This window comes from Protopterus annectens, chromosome 2.part1 (assembly GCF_019279795.1).
Source record: "Protopterus annectens isolate FY-2018-M chromosome 2.part1, PAN1.0, whole genome shotgun sequence".
NCBI lineage: Eukaryota > Metazoa > Chordata > Ceratodontiformes > Protopteridae > Protopterus > Protopterus annectens.
Window position 1 is genome coordinate 1,884,707,783 of NC_056729.1, and position 15,079 is coordinate 1,884,722,861.

The following is a 15,079-nucleotide window of genomic DNA, read 5'->3' on the forward strand; positions in this document are numbered from 1 at the left end:
TTGCTTAACTCTTCCTTGTCTTTTCTCTAGCATTTTAAATTTTTTCTGATTTATTTTTCCTTGGAGGATCTCCAAAACTAAATATAGTATTTCAGATACAATCTTACCAAATCTACTTACATTGGAATTATAAGTATGTATTCGTAAATTCCACTTCTTGAGTTTTTCATCTCCGTATTTAATTGATTAATTGCTGCTATTTTTTCACTTTGCTCCCAGAAATTAATTTTAGGTGTGACAGTGACCCCCCACCAGTTCCCTTTCCTATTCCTCTTACATGGTTGCCAGTGTGTTTCAGTGTGATGTGGTGTTTACTTTAATTTAGGATTATTTTACCACTTCAGTGGCCTTGCTTGACAGGGGCACTGGGAACTAACTTTGGGTGGCATGATACCAGGGAATCTTCTTGGGCTAGGCTTATATAGGCTCCAGGGCCTAGTACACACCTATGAACTTATAAAGTGTATAACTTTTGTACAGAGCCTGTAATGGAACCTTGGGTTATGGGTGAAAGATGAGGGGGAAATTCGATAATGTATGGAAGAAACCTATAGCTGTTCTGGTGGGGTGTAATGTGAAATAGGTTATCAGATGGTTGATTTACTGGTGATTAGAGAATGGACAATCTGTAGATTGCATTCTTATTGGAGAATAAATCTTCTCCAGCAGGGTATTAATATAGAAGTAATGCCTGCTGAAAAATGAGTCTGCCACTTCATGGCATCATATCTAGCCGCCGTGGAGCTCCGGCAGAAAAAAAACTAATGACCTCCATTATTTCATGCTTGCTATGCAACGCTTCTGCTGTTTAGCGAGTGTAAAATGTAAAAAAAAAATGTGTAAGTGTATGCTTGCATGTGAGTGAAAGCGAGATCAATTGAGCCATTGTTTTACACTTGCTAAGCAGCGCTTTTGCTGTTTAGTGAGTGTAAAAAAAATTTTTTTTCTGTTTATTTATGTTTGTGGATGTATACCAGTGTGTTTATGTTTCGCAGTGTGTGTGTAAGTGAATGTGTGCATGAAAACAGAAGAGAGGGAGAGCGTGTGTGCGTGTATGTGTGTGTGTGTGTGTGTGTGTGTGTGTGTGTGTGTGTGTGTGTGTGTGTGTGTGTGTGTGTGTGTGTGTGTGAGCAGTGAGATCAATGAAGCCGTTATTTTGCACTCGCTAAGCAGCACTTTTGCTGTTTAATGAGTGTAAACTAAAAAAGAAAAGAAACTTCAAATAAAGTGTGTGTGTGTGTCTATAAGAGTGTATGCATGTATGAAAGCAATAGAGACTGTGTGTGCGTGAGAGAGGGAGAGGAAAGAGTGTGAGGATCGCTGGCAGCAGTGTAGTTAAGAGGTCTGCATACCTCTCAATCTCTTACCGCAACATATCTGGATAAGCATGAAATAAATGGGGACAAAGGCTCAAAGTGGCAATATATTTTTACATGATCCTGTTATAAAGTCACAACATTACTTCAACAGTAGGATTTGTGTCAGGTTGCATTTTCTGAAGCCAAGGGGTGTGCATGTGTGCCTACGTGAGAGTGATCGACTAGCAATAGTAGTAAAGAGATCAAAATACCTCTCGACCTGTCAGCTAAAGAAATATGGATACATAAAATAAAGGGATAATAAAGTCACAAAAACAGAAACTAATTTTAATTATAGTTCTTATAAAAGTTGGTTAAAAAAACAGGATTTATGTTAGAATTAATTTTCTAAATGAAAAAGTCTGAAACTCAAATTTATGTCATCATTTAGAGACATCAATCTCTAATAAAAAGCAACAAACCAAATGTTTTAGGGAAAGGAACCAAAAAAAAAAAAAATTCCTGAACATTTTTAAAGTGTTATATTTTGGATGTAAAATGCTTCCTCCAAAACCATTAACGTATACTACACCAAGTTTGAAACAGTAGGAGGAGGAACTATTTATATTAAAAAAAATACAGTACTTAAAAAAATAAATATTTAAAACAACAATATTACAAAAAGCCCATTCTCTAAGTGCAATAATGCAGGCCATGTGTTAATGTGTAATTAATGCCTTTCCAGGGGTATAGAGGCCCTCCACCTGCGGCATCGGGCCTCATAACACCCCTGGGCAGGCATTAATTATACATTAACACAGTTTATCAGACATTATGGCTTGCATATTGACAGCCTGTGATACAGAAAATTACACAGACAAACCAGATTGACCACTGCCCTCTTCACCTGCCTTCAGCTGTGAATTTGTACTTTCATGGTTCTTTATAAAAAGGGCAGTTTTATAACATTTGCTTTATTCATTTCTCTTTAATTGAAATTAGTTTATTGTTAAAGTCTTAAATCATTTAATTTCCACTTTCTGAACTTTTTTATACCTTGTTTTTTGATTCTTTATTGTTACCACATTTTGAAATAGGTTTTTGAAAAAAAAAAAAAAAAAAAAAAAAAAAATATATATATATATATATATATATATATATGTGTGTGTGTGTCTACCTGATAACACTGACATGCCAAAAGACCAACAACAAAATAACCGACACGAACAAAACGAAAGTTCAAAGACACAAAACTTCACATGCCCGACAAACCACAATCCCGACAATCAACAAAACAAATACCTTTCCCGAAAAACACACACAAAACACAAGCACACCAAAAACCATACAAACCAACACTAAACCTTACATACACAACTATCTATGCACTAACCTTAACCCAAACCCTAAGGTCCGTCACTATCGCACACTTACCTTACCCGCACTCTAACCCTAACTCACTTAATCCGCCCCTAACCCTTAAGTCTGTCACTATCGCACACTTACCTTACCCGCACCCTAACCCTAACTCACTTAATCTGCCCCCAACCCTTAAGTCTGTCACTATTGCACACTTACCTGACCCGCACCCTACCCTAACTTTCGTCACTATCACACACTTCTAATCCACACCAAAAAATCCTGAATAGATCTGTATCACACACCAGTTGAGTCCAACTAGATCCACAAAAGCAGTATTTATTAAGCTCAAAAATGATAAGACACTTTTCGTTAATCCACAATAGTTTAACTTCATCAGATACACACTTCCTTAGAAGCAAGTTTAAATAACCCACTTGTCACACCACATGGTCTACAACCAAAGGTTGTTGGGTGTGGCAGCTAACACTCCTAAAAGGAATCCTTCCCTCTGAAGCACAAAAACTAATTTTGTAACACAAAACAAAATATCCACTTTGATAAAAATGTGTCAATGTATGCATGTAAATACATACAAGTGAAAGATTCACTGAATGCAACACGCTGCAGTTCAAAAATACAGAAATAAACAATGCATATTTAAAATACCAATAAAATACTTAAAACAAGTACTGTTTTGAAGTTAAACTATTGTGGATTAACGAAAAGTGTCTTACCATTTTTGACCTTAACAAATACTGCTTTTGTGGATCTAGTTGAACTCAACTGGTGTGTGATACAGGTCTACTCAGGATTCTTTGGTGTGGATTAGCAGTTTTTCATTTTCAGCAGATTTGTTGTTTGTGTTTTCATGGATCCAGAGACTGGCCTCAGTTCACCACCTTCATCAACCCAGATTGAGAACACGGGTAATTTAACAGCTTTAATCGAATTATTATCACAGAAAGTGGACACTCTTTCTAAAAGACTTGATGTAGTACCTTCTCCAATCAACATGCCGAGCAACCTATTTCTAATAACATTACTAACAGCAACACTGGTTTCAGCGTTGCTGTGCACGGACAAGGTGGCTCAAGTGGACTACAAATGAGTACAGATGTAACGGATGGGTCAGACCGAGTCACGAATGCAGGTGGGTGGTTACTGTGAATGCTGAAAGTTCATTTCTGAATGATGATACTAGAATGAATACTGCAGGAAACATACTTCAAAATCAGCCGGTACTTACGTATTATCGCAACCACATTTTCAAGTGAATGGTGGTTGCTTTCCCTTGTGTCAACTAGGAACGATTAAGTATGAGAAAACCTCAGACGCATGTTTTCTTTAATGTGTTCTTGTTTTTAGGAAGGTTTCTCACTTCAGATGAAAAAAATTAAGGTTTGAAATAATAGGTTCCCCATTTACTGCCAGTGTCTCAAGATGTCAGTTAAGCAAGTTCCCCCATTCCACACTTAAAAACACGTTCCGCGTTCCTTTTTTTTCAGCCTTTGCCCTGACAAAAGAAAGCATCAGGAAACAAAAAGCCAAAGCAGTATACACTGTCTGACTCCTTACAAAGTGATCGGGAAGGGTAGTAGACTATTATCTTGGTGGTTTTTGTATTTATTTTTGGTTTGTAAAACAAGTATGGGTTTTCAAACGTTGCTTGCGATTTTTGGCTAGCTAATCCATTGGAGGATTAGACGTCTGATAGGAAGCAAAGACAATCAAGGGGATTTTCAAGTAGAAAACGGCGCCAGTACTGCAAAATCATTTAAACATCTGATTAACCTCTCTAATATAATTGATCCATAAAGTGAGACTAGCATTGGGGGGATGAAAGGAAGTTAGCAGATGCAAAAGATTTTGCAGTACTGCTGTTTTCTACTTAAAAAAAAAAAAAGTCTCCCTTGATTGTCTTTGCTTCCCATCATACGTTCTTCTGATGCACGTAAAAGGGCATAGACACAGCAGCTAGTTTCTCTAGTCAAGCCACCGCAGAGTCGGTGAAGAAGCATAGGAAGAAAATGGTGACTGTTTTACCAAGCCCTCTGTTTACAACCCAGCCTTACATCACACCTTAAAAATGTTTAAAATGGTGACTGCTTTACCAAGCCCTCTGTTTACAACCTAGCCTTACATCACACCTTAAAAATGTTTAAAATGGTGACTGTTTTACCAAGCCCTCTGTTTACAACCCAGCCTTACATCACATCTTAAAAATGTTTAAAATGGTGACTGCTTTACCAAGCCCTCTGTTTACAACCCAGCCTTACATCACACCTTAAAAATTTTTAAAATGGTGACTGCTTTACCAAGCCCTCTGTTTACAACCCAGCCTTACATCACACCTTAAAAATGTTTAAAATGGTGACTGTTTTACCAAGCCCTCTGTTTACAACCCAGCCTTACATCACACCTTAAAAATGTTTAAAATGGTGACTGCTTTACCAAGCCCTCTGTTTACAACCCCAGCCTTACATCCCACCTTAAAAATGTTTAAAATGGTGACTGCTTTACCAAGCCCTCTGTTTACAACCCCAGCCTTACATCCCACCTTAAAAATGTTTAAAATGGTGACTGGTTTACCAAGCCCTCTGTTTACAACCCAGCCTTACATCGCACCTTAAAAATGTTTAAAATGGTGACAGCTTTACCAAGCCCTCTGTTTACAACCCAGCCTTACATCGCACCTTAAAAATGTTTAAAATGGTGACAGCTTTACCAAGCCCTCTGTTTACAACCCAGCCTTACATCACACCTTCAAAATGTTTAAAATGGTGACAGCTTTACCAAGCCCTCTGTTTACAACCCAGCCTTACATCACACCTTCAAAATGTTTAAAATGGTGACTGCTTTACCAAGGCCTCTGTTTACAACCCAGCCTACCATCGCACCTTAAAAATGTTTGAACTTTCTTGTAAAACACGTATCAGACAGACCTTACAAGGTAAGACCAAATGTCCGTTCTTCAATTTTATGTCAATCATCGCAGCATGAAAATGTGGTTGCGATAATACGTAAGTACCAATCAGCCAAACCAACTGAGGTTTATTGGAGCTCCTGACTTTAAAACATGGATTGGTAGATCGTTTATGTTTGACCAGGGGTCAAGCGACAACCCACAGGAGCAACCGACCGAGATAAGAACTGATTTGCCAACAAGACTGCATTTCTTCTACCAAAAACTAGTTAAATTGAGAAAAATTCAATTAGAAATTGCTTATTTTCAAGAATTTTTATGGCTTAAAATAATTCCTAAAGGCCTTAGGTCATGACAGTTTCCGACAGGGCTTGTTGAGGGGTCAAGGTTTCACAGTGATTTACTTAAACTTTTTGACAGACATGGTTCAGAACTTTTAGAGCTGATGTGTACACATTATCAAGAAGCGGTTAACATTTTAACAGATGAAACTAATATGCTGGATAGTGACATTAAGAATGACATTGATTTTCAGAGGTATCACTTCGAATATGAGCGTACCTTCAGCAGTATTGACCAATATTTGAGTAAAATCAACTCAACTAAAATCAAAAAATGTAAACATGACATCAGAGAGTATGAATGTGGGACAGCTTGCCCTAAACCACCAACATCACAGGGCAATTATTTAGCTTGTAGTAATCAGGTTGAAAAGGAAGTGGCCAGCAGTGAAGTTGTCGAGAATTCAAGTGAACCATCAAATGGTTATAGGGCTTCACTTCCGGATACACTACGAAGAAGTGAACGAATAGCTAATAATACTAAACAGCCACACCAGCCACAATCAGTTAATATGACAAATTTTCAGATCAGAGCCTTGAATTATTCAGCACCCCAGGGACGGAAGGCAAAGAACAAGACGAAGAAGAGGTGGAATTACGTCCAGACCATCCAATGTGACATTATTTACAATTCCAGTTTGGATTTTAAATTTTTAACTATTCAGAGATAGACTTTCCACCGGACCTGGTTGAACTTTTAGCTAAGGGGTACACATTTGTACATTCTGCATGAGCTGATGTTGCTAAAACATTGATAGATTTTAAGATGTTTCATAGAAAACTCAATTTATGCATTTTAATGGGTCAGCAACACAATGAAAGAAGTCAGCTTTATATTCCCAGTACTTTTAATTCCCGCCTCAACCCGTCATTAGTGTTATTTGATCAAATGTGTGAATTAGACTTGCGTAACATCATGGGGAGATGTAACAATGGGGGTAACAGATGGGTTTACAATACACATCTGGAAGAAAAACAAATGCTTGAAAGATTATGTCAGACCCCCATAAGAATTATGTAACTGGATAAAGGGGGTGGCTTAGCAGTGATGAACAATTGTGACTATATAGATAGAATGATGAGCATTGTAACAATGGATACTTATTTAGAAGTATCAAGGAATGAATTAAATACTGCTTACAGTAGGATTAGGTCATTATTAATGACATGTTCATCGAAGCAAGAATCAACACTGAAGTTTTCAACTTCTTGATTATGCCAGTCCCTAGAATTCCATTACTATTTGGAATCCCCAAGGTTCACAAACAGGTGCACAATCCACCAATACGACCCTTAGTGGACGCTAGGGGCAGCATTACCTATGCATGTGCTAAAGTTGTAGACAAAATTCTAAAGAAATATGTCCAACAATAACCCCAAATATCTAAGGATTCATGGTCCTTCCTTAACAGTATTAACCAAATTCCTTTCAGTATAGATTTGAATTTTTTAACCATCGATGTCAAGGATTTGTATTCATCTATCCCACATGAGGTGGGTATAGAGTGGGTGGCCTCCATGATGTTGAGCAAAAAAGCACCGAATTATGAAATTCAACTGGTGAGTGAGCTCCTTGACATAATTCTTTCATATAATTTTGTGACATTCAACAACAAATTATTTTTACAAAAAGTAGGTGTAGCCATGGGTTCGCCATGCGGGGCTAGCCTGGCAAACTTAGTCATGGCACACTGGGAAAGGGAATATGTATTGGATAACTCTTGCCGGCAGGATCAAATACAATACTATACACGATACCTGGATGACATCTTTATGGTGTTAAAGGGTGATGCTTTAGTCGCCCAGGAACTTGTAAGTTATTTAAACTCCACAACTGATTTCTTAAAATTTACATCAGTATTTGCAGAAAACAGGATAGGGTACCTGGATGTGGACTTAATCAAAGATGTACACAATAAGTGCTACATAGCCAAGATCTGCAGGAAAGAAACACATTCTAACTCATTCTTGCAGTTCACCAGCTGTCACCCCTTCACACAGAAAAAATCTGTTGTGAAGGGCCAGCTGGTTAGAGCTGCAAGAACGGTTTCCAGGAATGAGGATTTTTATTGATGAATGTAATTTTCTAAAGGGTATGTTCTTGAGGAGGGGGTACCCGCTTAACCTAATTCAAGATTTAATACAAGAAGTACAGATGAAAAGGGATAGGGGTGTTTACCCACCAATTTTAAACAAACAAGTTTGTGGGCATGAACCAGGTGTTGAGACAATTAAAAGACAGGAGTTGAGTATTTGTAGCTTCATATTCACATACAGCCTGGATGCAGAGAACATTGTATCTGTCATCCCCAAAAATTGGGATTTGATTGCGAGGGATAGCTACCTAAGGGAGAAACTTCCTGAGTCACCTAGAATTGTCTACAGACGAGGCAATAATCTCAAACAAATCTTGCAGAGTCGAATCAAGATTACAACCATGAGGTGTGGTATGTTTAAATGTAATATGTGTAGGTATTGCAAATATATGGCAGTTGGACAATCCTTCTTAATAAGAGATCAGAAATATAAAATCAGAGGCAAATTTGACTGCCAGAGTAAACAAGTTGCTTACATGGCAACGTGCACACGCTGCCCGGCATTTTACATTGGGAAGACCAACAGGAAACTGCGGGACTGTGTGTACAAGCATATTTACAGCATAGTCGAAACAAGATTGAAAATGCCCTAGCAAGACACAGTATGGAGCATCCAGGTCATGACTTTCTATTCAGAGTTATTGACCAATTTTTGAATGATGGGAGAGGGGGACCAGGCTCACTTAGTTTAGAAAGAAATGAACTGCTATGGCAGTTGAGATTAGATTCTTGCCATTACCCTGGAATCAATGAAATTAGTTCCCTCATGTGCATTTTAAAACTGAAAAGTTTGAACAGATAAACAGTGGGTACTACTCTCAGTAACTGTGTGGGGCTGTTATAGTGGTACTGTCTTTGGTATTATTTAAAAGGCATTGAATCACACTAACAATTTGTTTTTTAGACTTGGTTAAAATGTGTGTATCTGTAAACACTTGTTATATCAAATTTTAGTGTAACAGTAACAGGGTTGTTTGTTTGTTTGAAAAGCAGTACTTGTTTTAAGTATTTTATTGGTATTTTAAATATGCATTGTTTATTTCTGTATTTTTGAACTGCAGCGTGTTGCATTCAGTGAATCTTTCACTTGTATGCATTTACATGCATACATTGACACATTTTTATCAAACTGGATATTTTGTTTTGTGTTACAAAATTAGCTTTTGTGCTTCAGAGGGAAGGATTCCTTTTAGGAGTGTTAGCTGCCACACCCAACAACCTTTGGTTGTAGACCATGTGGTGTGAAAAGTGGGTTATTTAAACTCTTGCTTCTAAGGAAGTGTGTATCTGATGAAGTTAAACTATTGTGGATTAACGAAAAGTGTCATCATTTTTGAGCTTAATAAATACTGCTTTTGTGGATTCAGTTGGACTCAACTGGTGTGTGATACAGGTCTATTCAAGATTCTTTGGTGTGGATTAGCAGTTTTTCATTTTCAGCAGTTTTTTGTTTGTACTGTAACACACTTACCTTACCCACACCCTGACCCTAACGTCTGTCCCTATCGCACACTTACCTTAACATGTCGGTGTTCTCAGCGTTGGGATTCTCAACTTTTGGTCTTCTCCATTGTCGATCTTCCGGTGTCGGTGTTCTCATTGTCGGCGTTGTGGACTTTTGGCGTTTTCAGGTAGACCTATATACATATATATATATAAACTTTAGAACATTGGTGGATATTAGTCATCAGGATGGTGCAGTGGTAGCATTGTTGCCTCACAGCAAGAGGTTCTCTGGTTCAACTCTCAGCTGGGGTGCCTTCTGTGCAGAGTCTGGATGTCCTCCCTGAATTTGTGTAGGTTTCCTCTGGATGCTCTGGTTTCCTCCCACATTACAAAGACATGCATTTAAAGCCTTTCATCCTGGGCCTCTGCTGAAAATTGGCTTCATTCCAAGTTGGATTTTACTGGTTAAATAAATAAAATCAACTGTTGCCGGAGTTAAAAATGCTGATAATAGATCCCAGGAAAATACGCAAGGTTTAGTCTTTGAAAGGTATAATAAATACTATACTTTGAACCATGTCACAGCTGAGTTTAAATGCTGTACTCTGAGTTGTACAGCTTATATAATAGATTATTTTTGGATGCAGCTTGCTGCAACTCTACACTCCTTTCACTGTGCCGTACATTCTGTCCAGACTAGTGCAACACCAAGAGGTGTTCTGGGAAACCATCACTGTCATGGTGAATGGCTGATCTGTAAGTAAACTGTGGAAGCAACAGTTACACTTGCGATAAAGCTGATATTAACATCATAAATAATTTATCTTTATTTAGAAGGCTTCAGGGGAAAATAAATATTCTGACTGAACTACTTGTTTGTTATAAACACGGCATAAATAATGCATATTCAGCTGAATATTAATTGCAGCACATGAAGAAAAATATGACGATATTTTCTGCCTTTCCAAGTTTATTTCATTCTGAAGAGGTAATATTGAGATTGTATAGATAACTGAATTGTCATAAAAGAAGGGATTAAAAAAGTATTGTGCAGTTTTCTGCATTCAGTGCCTCTCAGCTATGTGGGAGACGGGGACTGGCTGGTTATTGTGTGTCAGTGTGATATTTATATAGAATTCTGTTTATACAAACAATGTCCATGTGCAGAAAAGGCTTGCCTTACGTTTGGGTTTATTACAGGCGTGCAAGAAAGATGTGTCTCATGTATCAGAATGCTGATTACTTCGCAGTATGTTGCAGAGGAAGCTGGTTGCTATTTATGCCTGTATTGTTACAGAATGCCAGCATCTACATTCATAACATTTATTTGAAAAAAAGACTTGTGCCTGTCACACATCACTGGGTACAACAGGGATTAATACATCACTCATTTTTAATGTGTATATATATTTTTAATTTTCTTGTTAACAGAGTAAGCCCACTGATCACCTGCTGCTCAGTTTTGTCTGCTATCTGGGAACTGTCTGGTTAAGTTACTTGTTGAGAGTGACACAGCTAGCAGATGGAAATTAAGGGAGTCAAACCCAAGATACAGGAAGCTGATTATCACCTCTTAGCTTTAATCTTTTGAAGTAAACTGCTGAACACTTAAACAAATAAGCATTCCTTTTTCAAATCTTATTTGGCTTCTGAGTCCTGCCATGAATGTTTAGCCTCTTTCTGATTCTGATTACGCCATCACTCCATTTTTTCTCCCCAGGGATGACAGCACACTATGGCATTTGTTGTCCATAGGAATGAAAGAAGACTTTTGTGGCCTACTATCATCTGTGACAGGTTTATGATTTTTGCTTTACGTTCTTAACTGTCCCCTCCCCCTCCTCCAAGGCTGATGTGCACATTCACACCAAAGTATGACCCTCGATGCCCTCTCTTCCACAAACTTACTTTTGCACACGTGTGCTGAAGGTTGCTTTGAATATATATCCTTGCACAGTCAGGTGAGTGTCCCCAGACTACTTTTTGTCCTACCCTTCTATAAGTGTTGGAAGCATGGAAATCTAGACTGCCTTTCTCCTTCAGGACAGTAGAGCTGGGTGGCTGCCCTCTCCTGTCTGTTTTCTGTAGAGCCTGCAGTGCCTGGGGTCACTAATTAATCCTGTATCATGTAGGTCACAATGAGGGTTTTGTAGAACCACATTACTACTTGAACATTGTCAGTTTCTATTGCATTCTCCAGTAGATTCGTAGGATCCATAAGATGCAAATAACCCTTTTATGGCTGATCTAGAGGTGCTAGAAAGGTTCTGGAATGTCTTCAAGAGTCTTATAGTGTGCACAAGAAACAGTGGACATAGTGTGCAGTACAGACAGTGGACATAGTATGCACTTCAGTAAATGAAAACAATATGCAGTATAAACAGTGAACACAGTATGCGCAAGAAACAGTAGACACAGTGTGCAGTAGAGACAGCGGACATAATATGCAGTTCAATAAATGAACATTGCATGCACTATAAACAGTGAACATAGTATGCACAAGAAACAGCAAACATAGTGTGCACTATAAACAGCGAACATAGTGTGCACTAGAAACAGTGGACATAGTAAGCACAAGAAACAGTGGAGACAGTATGCAGCAGAGACAGTGGACATAGTCAGTCAGTGCAATGGGTATGGAGAGAGTAGTCAGGCATTTTAATGCAGGTGTTTGCAAAATACTGTCACCTGCTGATGAGCCTCATCCTTTACTCCTGCGTTGGAGTCTGTCAGTGTCCATTTGCCTGCTTTGTGACTCTCAGCAAGTCACTTAATTAGACAGTGTTCTCAGGTCAACCCTGAAAGGGTAAGATTTGGTTTACTTGGTTTACCAAGTTAAATAAACAAATAGTTAAGCTGTAATGAGTGATGTCGGTCTCCCAGAAAGAGAGTGGAGTATAGTATTAGCAAAGGTTGAGAGGGAAAATGAAGTCAGATTTACAGAACAGATATAGCTTATTCAGCTGATAAGGAACTTTCCAGAAAGGAGAGGATACCAGATAAATGTTTTAGTAGGGAGGAGGGGAGTAACAGCTGCAGTGCGGGTGCCTTTGCATAAATGTGATCATCTTTTACTGAAGCTTAGTTTTAGGGCAGGGACTGTTTTGAGGAAAACTAGGAAAAGGATATGGGATTATCAAGAACTGGAATGTGAGAGAACAGGAGCATTTGCTGCAGAATGATGGAGGGATAATCGTTGAATGAGCTCTGGAAATTAATAAGGAATGATATAGTACATGGAATGAAAGCTTAACAGGAGGAGAAATGCAAATAGAAAAAAGAGGCCTATAAGAGGTTGTTAGAAAGGTGGTAAAAGAATAGCAAAATGAATTACAGCAAGTTAAGAATTCACCGGCTGGGCTCTAAATGGTCACCTAGGCCAGTTGCTTAGTATGATTGTATGAACCTTTGAGCCTATAAGATATTGTTATTGGAGGAAAGTATATGGATATGAGCAGGAAAGAAATAGGGCATGTTGAGCAGTAAGGCACACTAGAACTACATTAGAAATTGATTTGGCAGCTGGTTTATATGTTCTAACCAGTTAAAGTCTTCAGTGTATTCTGTATACAGCATATATACGTGTCTAAAATGTATTTAGTTATTTCTATCCCCACCCCTTGCAGGCTTGAGCTTGATGGCTCTTACTTGCACTCAGTCAGCCAATTCCTTTACTGTCACTGGAGCCAAGGATTCCCCAGGCAAACAGAAGCCCTGCAGCCCATTTGCTCCAGCCTGGGATTCCCCAATAAGCTCAGACACTGGAGGCAAGAATCAAGTAGTAGGGAGTGGGCCTACTGGTCCTTGGGGGGGCTATCCTCTTCCTTGGTGGAACACCCCCCCCCCATCCCCTACACTGACTCTTGCAGGCCCCACTATGGTTGCCCTCCCAAGAATTCTCCTCATTTCACAGTGCAGTTGCAAACAGCAGCAGGTACTATAGTCCTGGGCTCCACAGGGTAGACTCCAAGTGCTTCCAGTAGGTGTCACCCATGTGGCAAGCTAAAGCCACGTCTCCCGTCAGGATGGGTGAGAAGGCAATGGCTGCTTACACCCATCCTCCCTTGCCAGGTCCTACTGGCTCCCTAATCACTATATAAATATGGGTTGCCTGCAGCATATTGATGCACAAAGAAGTTAGGTGCTGCACCAAAGTCCAACTTACAAAATAAAGCCAAAATAAAACAAAGAACGTCGCTGGACACTGCTGCTCCTTATTAAAACGTTTATTCAGTACAACAAAAATCAGTGAAAATGGATAAGCGCTTTCGGGACTACTCCCTTCCTCAGATAAAATTACACATACAAACAATGCTCTATTTAAAAGACAACTAACTCATCCAATAAAATGCAAGTAAGAATTCAATAAAAGACCCGCCTATTCTGAAGTGTGGGTCTTATTGGTACTGCTTCATTCAAACCAGGTGCTCGTGTAGCCATTAATTCAACAATCCACTTTGATTCAGCTAATTCAGTTTTGTGCTTCAAATCACCCCCCCCTATTGGTAAGCCTAATGTTAACAACAGCCCTAATCAAAAAACTTTAGGTAACAGGTAGGCAGTTTATTTTAAAAGGCAAGGCAACGTGCCATATCACTGATTTGGTTTACCTGGCAGAGTGTGAACACTGCCCTAGTTTTTATGTGGGAAAGACGAATCAAATGTTCAAAACAAGGATCTTTCAACATATGTCCAACATTAGAAATAAAGACCCACATAATGCACTTAGCAGGCATATAGAAGAGTTTCCCACGCATAGTTTTTTGTTTAGGGCTGTTGTTAACATTAGGCTTACCAATAGGGGGGGTGATTTGAAGCACAAAACTGAATTAGCTGAATCAAAGTGGATTGTTGAATTAATGGCTACACGAGCACCTGGTTTGAATGAAGCAGTACCAATAAGACCCACACTTCAGAATAGGCGGGTCTTTTATTGAATTCTTACTTGCATTTTATTGGATGAGTTAGTTGTCTTTTAAATAGAGCATTGTTTGTATGTGTAATTTTATCTGAGGAAGGGAGTAGTCCCGAAAGCGCTTATCCATTTTCACTGATTTTTGTTGTACTGAATAAACGTTTTAATAAGGAGCAGCAGTGTCCAGCGACGTTCTTTGTTTTATTTTGCCTGCAGCATAGTGAAGACTTTATCCTCTATCCCATGGAGTGTCTCAAAAATGTCTTTTGCAAGGCACTACTATAATTGTGCATATAGCAATTGTTTGCATTGATTCTTGTAACCCTGTGCTATCCCTGAAGAAGGTCCATATGGATCAGTCTTGTACCTGGTTAACAAACACACAAATAAAAAAATAAAATAAAATAAATAAAATTATTTAGGTATTAAAGTGAGAAAGAAAGGTGAATTTTAAAGTAAAATAATGTTTATATATATTTATGTCTGTGTGGTGTGTGTGTGTGTGTGTGTGTGTGTGTGTGTGTGTGTGTGTGTGTGTGTGTGTGTGTTTGTGTGTGTGTATACATATATGTAAATATATATATATATATATATATATATATATATATATATATATATATATATTTATATATGTTTATGTATATTTATATATAGCTAGATATAAATTCATGCATATGTATGTGTGTGTGTGTGATATG